Raw genomic sequence first — 9,444 nt, 5'->3', positions numbered from 1 at the left:
GCTGAAGTGGAAGGTGTTCATGCATGTCCGTGCAGGAGTGTGTGTAGCAGTCCCCCATACCCTCACCCCCTCACCCCCACACCACTGCAGTACCAACCCACCTTGCCTTCCATGTCCCCAGCACGTCGGTGCCTCTGCCAGGGACCCCCCCCCCCACACACACACATCTTTCTCCCCCCAGCATTTTGCCAGTTTAGCGGGGAAATGGCTGTTAAAATATACATCTGTCTCAGAGTCAGCACACGTCTCCTCCTCTGCGCTCAACCCCACCATCGCCTCCACCACACGCAGACTCAGACACACACACACACACACACACATACACACACACACACATACACACACACACACACACACACACACACACACACACACACACACACACACACACACACACACACACACACACACACACACACACACACATAGCCTTGCTGCCAGTTATGCTCAGCTATTTATTCAATATTTCAGGACGTCAGCTGCCGCGCTCGTTACCGCCACAGGAGCGAGGTAGGCAGGCCTGGCGTGAAGTGTTGTTCCCGCTGAGAAATACATGGAGAGACGGGGAGAGAGAGAGAGAGAGAGAGAGAGAGAGAGAGAGAGAGAGAGAGAGAGAGAGAGAGAGAGAGAGAGAGAGAGAGAAATAGAAAGAGAGTGATATAGAGAACAAAAGAGAGTGGTGAAGAAAAATATACAGTAGGTAATGACATAGAAATAGACAGACAGACAGAAAGAGAGAGGGAGATAGGAATGAAAGGGAGAAAGAGAGAGAGAGAGACAGGCAGACAGACAGACAGACAGACAGAGAGGTGGACTAAACAAAACTGTTTTACCCTGACAGGTTAGAAAACGCTGTCTGCTGTTATCTGACTGCGTGTCAGTCTGATGAGAGAGGCTGGTAATGATCGAACAGCCATGAAAAATCACATGATTGATTTGAGAGACGCAGCTCCAAGTCAGCATTCAGCCTCACAGCGAGGCTTCCATACCACCCGCCTGCCAGCACGACCGCCACTGTTGCAGTACTGCTGCTGCTTTTCCTTTTATGGGAACGTTATCTTCCACACACCGCGCTCTTCCGTCTTGTTGGTGCGTCTCTGAAGTAATCTAGTAGTAGGAAATGGATCACACTCAATTTTTGTTCTTTCTTGTTGTTTTCTTTTATTTTAACATTGCAGGGACTGACATGACAGACGTTTCGGCTGCACAGAGCCTTCTTCAGTGTCACTTATGGGAACGTCAAACGTGAGATTGGACAGGCAGAGGAGTGAGCAGCGGCACTGTACATCGACATACACCTTTCTTTTTTCATGAGCATTAAGCTAGATTTATGCTTCGGACGCATAGCCTCTGCGTCCGTCCGTCTTCTGTCTGTGCGAGTCCACGCCCCCCACGCAGAGGCTCTGCACCCGTCGTCGAGCGCCTCGAAAATTTTTAAACTATCCGTCCGACGGACGCGGAGGACGCAGACAAAAAGGCGGTATGATTGGTCGTCTCGCTACTTCCTTGTTCTTGTGGCAGCGCAATGCTGGTAGTTTGCGAGAGCAGAGCTGTATTCTTTCTGTTAAAAACTATATTAATGCCCTATCTGTGTGTTGATGTGTGTAATACACGAAGCTACAAGCTAAGTAACAAATGCATCAGTTGAACACTCGTGGCACAATGCCTGTGGTTTTACTACCGTAGCTTCCTCTGCCGAATGTAAACACACATCGGCAGAATCAACTGTTTACATGCTTTGCATTTTCTGCTCGTGAAAACAGACTGGGTATGTCAAATAATGATACCAGTACATTGCCTTTGCAGTGTGTGTGAAAATACTTGGCTAACCGGGCTAGAAAGCAACATTGCTTAATAATGACCGAAGTGCTTGCAATGTAAGGTAAGGAGCAATTTCAAAAGTGGCTCGCGACGAGTCCTCGGACGTCGCAGATCTCGCAGATGCATGAATACACAGTTGGTTCGTGGCCACTCCCACGCGACTTTTCACGCGTGCAGTTGCTGAAGTCTAATCTGACCTTTAGTCTGCGACCTCATTTTCTGTTCAGGAGACTGGCCAAGGGCATTAGAAAACAGGGCAGATGGTTCACAGTAGTGGACATAAAGGAGCTTCTTTCTGTAACGCCCAGGGAAACGGCACATCAACATTTCACAACATTCTTGACAGAGCCTTCTCATTTTAAAAAACAGCCAAGCACACTGATGAAGTTGTAGGATCATCAAACTATTAGGCTCTTGGTAGCCTGGGCGAAAGCCTACTGTTGACTCAAACGTCAAACGTCAAACAGTCTGGCAAAAAGCTACTGTAAGAGGAATCCGTCTCCATGGAGGGTGGGAGATGGTCTGAGCTTACCCTGCCATTTACATTCATTGGAGTTCCGAATTCAGATAAAAATCAAATTGTGCTTCATTAGCTGTTAAAATATGGTGTTGCAAACGCATACAAATAACAAGACAAAAGTGTCAATAGTGTTACCTTAACGAATCAGTATCGGACTTCGCGGGTGAGTTCTTGCTGATTGGCTAAACAGCGAGCAAACCGAGCTTGGAGGCTTTTCACTATGTGCGGAGCCAAAATCTTTAGGGTGGAAGTACATAGGATGGTGTTGCCAGGCTATTAGGCTCTTGCCTCTCCTCTGAATGAATTGAATTAGTTAATAAACTTGACATTTTTTTCCTATAACTAACCTGCTCCTGTTGACTTCCTTTTTAACACGCAAACATCCGTCCAGAAGCTTGAAACCTCCCCTGGACGCTTAAATAGTAATATCAAGATTACAAACTCGTAAAATCGTACAAACACAACACATTTCATTCTTACAGTGGGACCAGATGAAAACGATGCAACGATAATATCTCAGCACAAATGATAACAAATATGTATAGTTTAGATGTCTGTCAGTGCTAATAGGCTGCAAGGGAACGGGATGCACTGACAGGTTCCAGTAAGTATGTAAGTTAGTAGCAGTAACACAGTCATCCTCCTGTGAAATTTAATGCCGTTCTCGACGCAGTAAGTCATGTTATGGGTGAACTTTTGGCTTGGTAATGCTTTTCCTTCCACCGCTCCCAGCGTGTGGGTGTTGGGTGTGTGTGTGTTGTGTGAGAGAGAGAGAGAGAGAGAGAGAGAGAGAGAGAGAGAGAGGAGAGAGAGAGAGAGAGAGAGAGAGAGAGAGAGAGAAGAGAGGGAGAGAGGGAGAAGAGAGAGAGAAAAAGAAAGCGACAGTGTGTATGTGTGTGCGAGCGAATGTGTGTTTGTGTGTGTGGGCCTGTGTGTCTGTGTGTGTGTGTGTGTGTGTGTGTGTGTGTGTGTGTGTGTGTGTGTGTGTGTGTGTGTGTGTGTGTGTGTGTGTTGTGTGTGTGTGTGTGTGTGTGTGTGTGTGTGTGTGTGTGTGTGTGTGTGTGTGTGTGTGTGTGTGTGAGCCACTGAAAGTCTTTTATGACTGGCCTGGTGGATCCAGCTTCTGCTCCCTGTATCTGCTGCGCTGTCCTGGCCGTCACACTCAATCATGTTTATGTGAATAACAACTGCGTGTGCGTGTGTGTGTGTGTGTGTGTGTGTGTGTCTGTGTGTGTGTGTCTGTGTGTGTGTGTGCGTGCGTGCGTGCATGTGTGTGTGTGTGTGTGTGTGTGTGTGTGTGTGTGTGTGTGTGTGTGTGTGTGTGTGTGTGTGTGTGTGTGTGTGTGTGTGTGTGTGTGTGTGTGTGTGTGTGTGTGAGTGTGAGTGTGTGTGTGCATGCGTGCGTGCGTGTGGGTGACTGGGTGTGTGAGTGCACGTGTGTGAGCAGCAGATTCAGATGTGGAGATGTCTATGTGTGTGTGTGGTGGTGTGGAAATGTACAGTATGCCTCTGTGTGTCAAAAATGCGTTGGTATGTGTGTGCATCCATGACAGTGTGCATGGAAGTGTGTGTGAATGGTGTAGGGGGCTTGGGGGGGTGCGGTGTGTGGTTGTGTAAGTGTCTGTACTGAATGTGAGCTCTCACATGCTACTCCCATCAGTTGCCCCCCCATACACGCATGCACACACACACACACACACACACACACACACACACACACACACACACACACACACACACACACACACACACACACACACACACACACACACACACACACACACACACACACACACACACACACACGCAGGGCCGCTAACTGACTACTTTGGCAGGGATCAAGACAAAATTATCTGAGTTGCCCCTCACCCAATACATAAAATGTGATGAGGGTCCAATTCGCCTTGAGCTAAGCCCCGCCCTCTTTAGTTACAGTTGCTAGGTCGGACAGATAAACTTTCAATGCTGAGATATCAGCATGATTTATGCAGTGACTGCAAATTGCAGCAGTTATTCACTCCTAATAAATAAAAAAAAACATCCGTTCATAGTATTGTGAATGCAAGTATATATTTCTTGAACTGTAATGCATCACAGCTGTTAAGCTGTTATGGGCTCTCATATTCTCACGATTGTCGATTGTATCGATTGTAACCAGCACCATGGTAAGGTAACTCGCATATCCCTGAGCCCTGACTCAAACTTGAGAGACGAAAAACGAAATCATACAACGTGATGGCTGTAGTCTTCTTCAAAGCTACCACAGCAATGTGTAACATTAGGGTTTGCCGTTTATATCTTCAGTAGCCTAACAATATGACGTTCATCAGCTGCTAGTCAAAACAATCAAGTCAAGTCAAGTCAAGTTGGTTTTATTGTCAATTTCTTTACATGCACTGGTCATACAAAGAATTTGAAATTACGTTTCTTGCTTTCCCATGCAGACATAGACTAATCTAGGTAAGGACATAGACAGTACTCATACATGGACATAAGACAGTATGGACATAGACAGTGCTCATACAGACATTTAAAGTGCAGGACTGGACAACATAAGACTTATAGAGAACATACATTAAAGGTGGGGTAGGAGATGTTTTTCTGGAACATGTTTTACCATATCATCTGAAAAACCCCTCATGACGCCATAGCACCCATTAAATAGAGTGTTTGGAAAAAAAACGAAATCTTTTGGTCCAGTGTAGAGGGCGTAGTCAGAAGAAAACGGCAACCAATAGAAGTAATACTCATCATCACTTCTATTGGTTTCTGACACGTCCATCAACCACCAGCACTCACCCCTCCTCCCTGCGCGTTCACCGACTCGTGAACTTGACCGACCCCGCCCCCATCATTCATGCACACGCGACGAGGCTCATCATCACTCGGCTAGCAAGGTAACGAGAGTTAGCAGCAGGCTGAGCTACTTGGAAACTTTGCTGGCTTTTGCAGAGCTACAGGAAGAACTTTGGCTTTTGTTACACTGGACTAACCATGTCAGGATAACATAGTCCCTTGGATTATAGTCATTGGACTCGCAAGACCAGATTCCAACACGGGCTGACAATTGGAAATGGGACCTGACACTCTTGGACACAGATGTCGGCTACGGCAGCGGCTTCAAACATAGGCTTTGGTGACCACATTTCTAATCGAGAGGTGAGGTAATATATTTGTCTGTATAATATTTTGTGAATTGGTTTAGGACATTAGTGTCTTTTTTTAAGCAAGTAGGCCTATCCATTGAGAGGGGTCAGAGGATTAGCTCAAGTTCCAACATATCTAGCTGCTACCTTGCTTAACATAGCTGCTACCTTAATCGCGTTATTTTTGGTGTTTTTTTCCCCCTGTGGCATTTATTCTGTGCGCATAAATACGTTTTCAGAATTGCTCTGTGTAACTCAGACGGTTACTCTTGTGTGTTTTGCTACTAGAATCTAGTTGTGCGAACGAGCGACAAACCAGCTGGGAGGATGGAAGCACCTGTTCTCAATTCCCCTTCTCCACCCGCGTTCAGTAACTAAATACGGATTCACCCCGTAATAAGTAAGTAACCTACCATGTTTACACACACATTACTTTGACCAGCAAAGCCCATGTCTTTCTAGTGGTTTACAAAAATATATCGTTTGCATGTTTTGCTTTGGGTATGTACGTCTCTGTTGTATGACGATGGTAATACTGTAGCAAGCACAAGCACAACCTGTTCACCACTCCAGCATTGCAAAATAGATTGCCTTTGGGTTTTCAAATGTAACATGATTGTGGGTGTAGAACTAATGTTGTTAACTCGCTGATGTCGTTTTTGAGAAGACGGCAGTTTTGCATTTGATAAATACCAACCTAACGACAATGACGGCTACACAGCAGATCTTTATTGTGATGGCTACACTGAATGATCACATGGAGATGCCGGTACATTATTTGTTTTTACCATGGTTATATAGAAATGTTCTGCTTTGTCCATTCCAATGTTGTGGTGTTTTCCATAGCTGTTCCTTGCTCCTGTATCACAACATATCAAGGCTGCCAAGTAAATGAAGGATGAATCACCACACACTGGTAGTTTATTTGCTGAACAATGCGTTTCGCTATTGCTTCATCAGGTTCACTCTCACATCAAGGCTGCCTTTGAGTTGTTAAAATGTTTTTCATGTTTGTGGGTGTAATTTCGTCCAGTTGCAGATACTACTATCCCTTTTGGAATGATCTGCCTTTGAGAAACAATGGTTCTATCTGACAAAAGCATATGAACAGATCCTGTAGTTGTAATTGATACACTAAATTATCATATTCCTACACGCGCTATAGTTTTCAATTCAATACACTGGGACACTTTTCAGTCTTTGAGGTTGCTGGAATCAACAGACTACCTCCATGCACCTAATCAGAACACTTTGCATGTTTTTTGTGTACTTGTCCCCTTTGTGTATTGCTGCTAATCTGTCTCTTTCTAGGTTCTGTTGGTTGCATGCAGATTGTGCCAGATGATGTATCTGTCTATGGTCTTAGCATGGGCTCTGTGCTAATATGCAATTTGTGCTCTTTTTTCCCTCAGGTCAACCGCAGACAGGGTCCTTCCACAACCACATACTTATGCCAGTAAAAGCTACAGCTCTTCTCCGATCCAAGAAGCCTGGACTGCAGTCACCATCTCAACACACCAACCAAGAGAAAGGCGGATGGCTCAATTCAGTATGTAGTTCTGCAAATATACTCAAAGGTCTTCACAGCCCCCATGGTGCTGAATGCATTTACATTTATTTTTGTAAGGTAAAAACAATGCTGATTACAGATCATAACTTGGGCCATGAGTGAAATTTGAGGTAGCGGCCATCACCTGATGGTGAGAGGTGGTCCTAAGATCACAGAGAGAAGCAGGTTAAAATCCCATCCTTACCTCTCCCTACCTACATCTCCATCCACAGCTGAAGTGCACTTGAGCAAGGCACACAACTCCACTTTGCTCCTGGGACTGTAGCCAACACCCTGTAAAACCCTGCTGTGTAATTTGATGTAATGAAGCCCTAATATAGTATAACACATTGCTTGTTTCAGATATGGAAAATTGCACAATAAAAGTTCCAGGACATGAAGGCTGCATACTGTGAACGTCAACCTTCAGGGCACCGTCCTGTGCAGAAGACTTTCTGCCCCAAGAGGGATGGCTGACGGCAGACACTCACAACCAGGTGATCCCAGATAAAGGAGTTATTTTTGGTGTCCCTGCCCCAACAACCCAGGTTACTTACATTTAAAATGTCACTGGAGCTACTGTCAGATATGTGATTTCTAATTCTGTTTATCTTTTTACAGCACAGACGCCTCCAACCTCAGACTAGGCCCTTCACAGTTGCTGCACTTACCCACCTTCCCTGAGTTTTTGTGTGGTAATGACAACTGTAAATATAGTATAAAGTAATGTATCTAGTGTCATGTGTAATACATTGTTTAAATTGTCCATACATTTCAATGACAGTAAATATTGGTGGACACAATTTGACTGTGTGGCTTTTTTTATTCATTCTCTGACTGAAAATGCATGGTTACATAATTTATATATTCCACAAGACTACAATCAGAAGATTATTTGACAGGTTGCATTTATTTTCTATGTATTAAAAAAAAACAAAGGTAACAAGACAAACATGGTTCCAAACAAAAAAGGTGAGATGTATAAATGTACAGATTAATGCTCCTACAGATAATGAAAAATAAACTCTGCACACTGCCGGTTTGTGTGTTTTATACCGTACTCTGTATAAACCTTTTATATTTCTCTAGTGGAGCAGGGTAACCCTGGCTAATCCTGGGTATTGTACTGTGTATTACAACGTCAACCCTGTTCAAGTGCCCCATACTGTCTGTAGGCTGCATGCCTGAAGAGTCCGTTTCTCTCACCTAGTCCTACATCAGCCCAAAGTCTTCCATCAAAACTGAGAACACCACAGCATTTCCTTTCAATGTTCATGGGCATCTCCTTACAGATTGCGCAGAGGCGCCAGGTTGGTTGTGCTACTGGGCTGTGGCTGAGGACCAGATGTCATGTGCCAGGTCGAACATCAAACTGGGGTCACGGCACGCTGCAGTAACCGATGGGATTGCTTCAAATTCAATGATTGAATCAAGGCCTGCAAAGCAATAAATACATTTTATGTAGTGCATTTTCTATTTGATGATGGGGACTAAATAACTATTGACAATAAGACCGATATGGACATAAGCAATCATTATTGTGTATATAAATAAAGATGTGCCAATTGTATGCATACAACGTTTTGCAGTCAATTTCTTACAAACTGGTGTTGTGCCAGGGGCACACAGATGTATGAAGTAGAAGGGCTTTTATGGATGTACTTGAACTACCACTGGTGTTGTGTACCTACAACCATGTCATATCACACTAGTACTCATAGGAGTAGAAATATTGTAATGGGTGTTATCACAACAGGTGTACTCGTGCAGCCTACTCGTGTTGCGATATAGAGTACATCTGTTGTGATAACATCCATTACAATACTTACACATCTGGAGGCATACAGCAGGACATGTGTTATTTCGGGATGAATGTACATCCTTACAGTTAGCAGGACGTCAATTCTGTTGGAGTCTTCCTAATCAATATCCCCGACCTCTGCTGCGTCTATCTTCCTCCTCCTCCATCTCTGGCCATCGGTCCTACTGGGCTGTTAGGTCGTTATGATTGTGATGGGCCAGGAAAGCTGGAGCTCTCGTCGTGGTCGTGGAAGGTCTAAAGCATATGAAAATATCGTCAGCCAAAACAATTTCATTAGCGTTGATCAGTTCGGTTGTTTTTCGTTACTCCCTCTGTTCCTGTGTCTGCACGTGCGACAACCCAAGTGGAATCTCCCCGTAAGATTTGTACATAACTGACGTCCTTGTCTAAAACACTACGGATTGTGGTGTCGGGTATATATAAATACAATAGTAAAATGTATATTGCTGTACACATCTGTCAAAATAAATCCATGTCAGTACTGTAGCTACTGGCTACTGTCTAGGGATGACGGTATAGCATCTGTCATCAGTGTTAGGAAGTTAGAATGAGATAAGTAACATGTATCAAGTCAAGTTCAATAACT

The 9,444-nt window shown here is 44.4% G+C and overlaps 1 long non-coding RNA gene across 2 annotated transcripts; it reads left to right on the top strand.

The window, feature by feature from the left end:
• The first annotated feature begins 5,036 nt into the window (after positions 1 to 5,036).
• LOC134438273 (uncharacterized) lies at positions 5,037 to 8,826 on the top strand. 2 transcript variants are annotated; one of them, XR_010032548.1, is made up of 5 exons: positions 5,037 to 5,505; positions 5,776 to 5,887; positions 6,900 to 7,036; positions 7,400 to 7,533; positions 7,658 to 8,826. It is a non-coding gene; the product is annotated as an uncharacterized LOC134438273 (long non-coding RNA). The 2 variants fall into 2 exon arrangements; XR_010032547.1 differs by having other exon boundaries at positions 5,038 to 5,500; positions 7,658 to 8,825.
• The last annotated feature ends 618 nt before the right edge of the window (positions 8,827 to 9,444 follow it).

This window comes from Engraulis encrasicolus, chromosome 22, assembly GCF_034702125.1.
Source record: "Engraulis encrasicolus isolate BLACKSEA-1 chromosome 22, IST_EnEncr_1.0, whole genome shotgun sequence".
Lineage (NCBI taxonomy): Eukaryota > Metazoa > Chordata > Actinopteri > Clupeiformes > Engraulidae > Engraulis > Engraulis encrasicolus.
The sequence above is the reverse complement of the archived record's forward strand: the minus strand, read 5'-3'. Positions and strand labels throughout refer to the sequence as shown.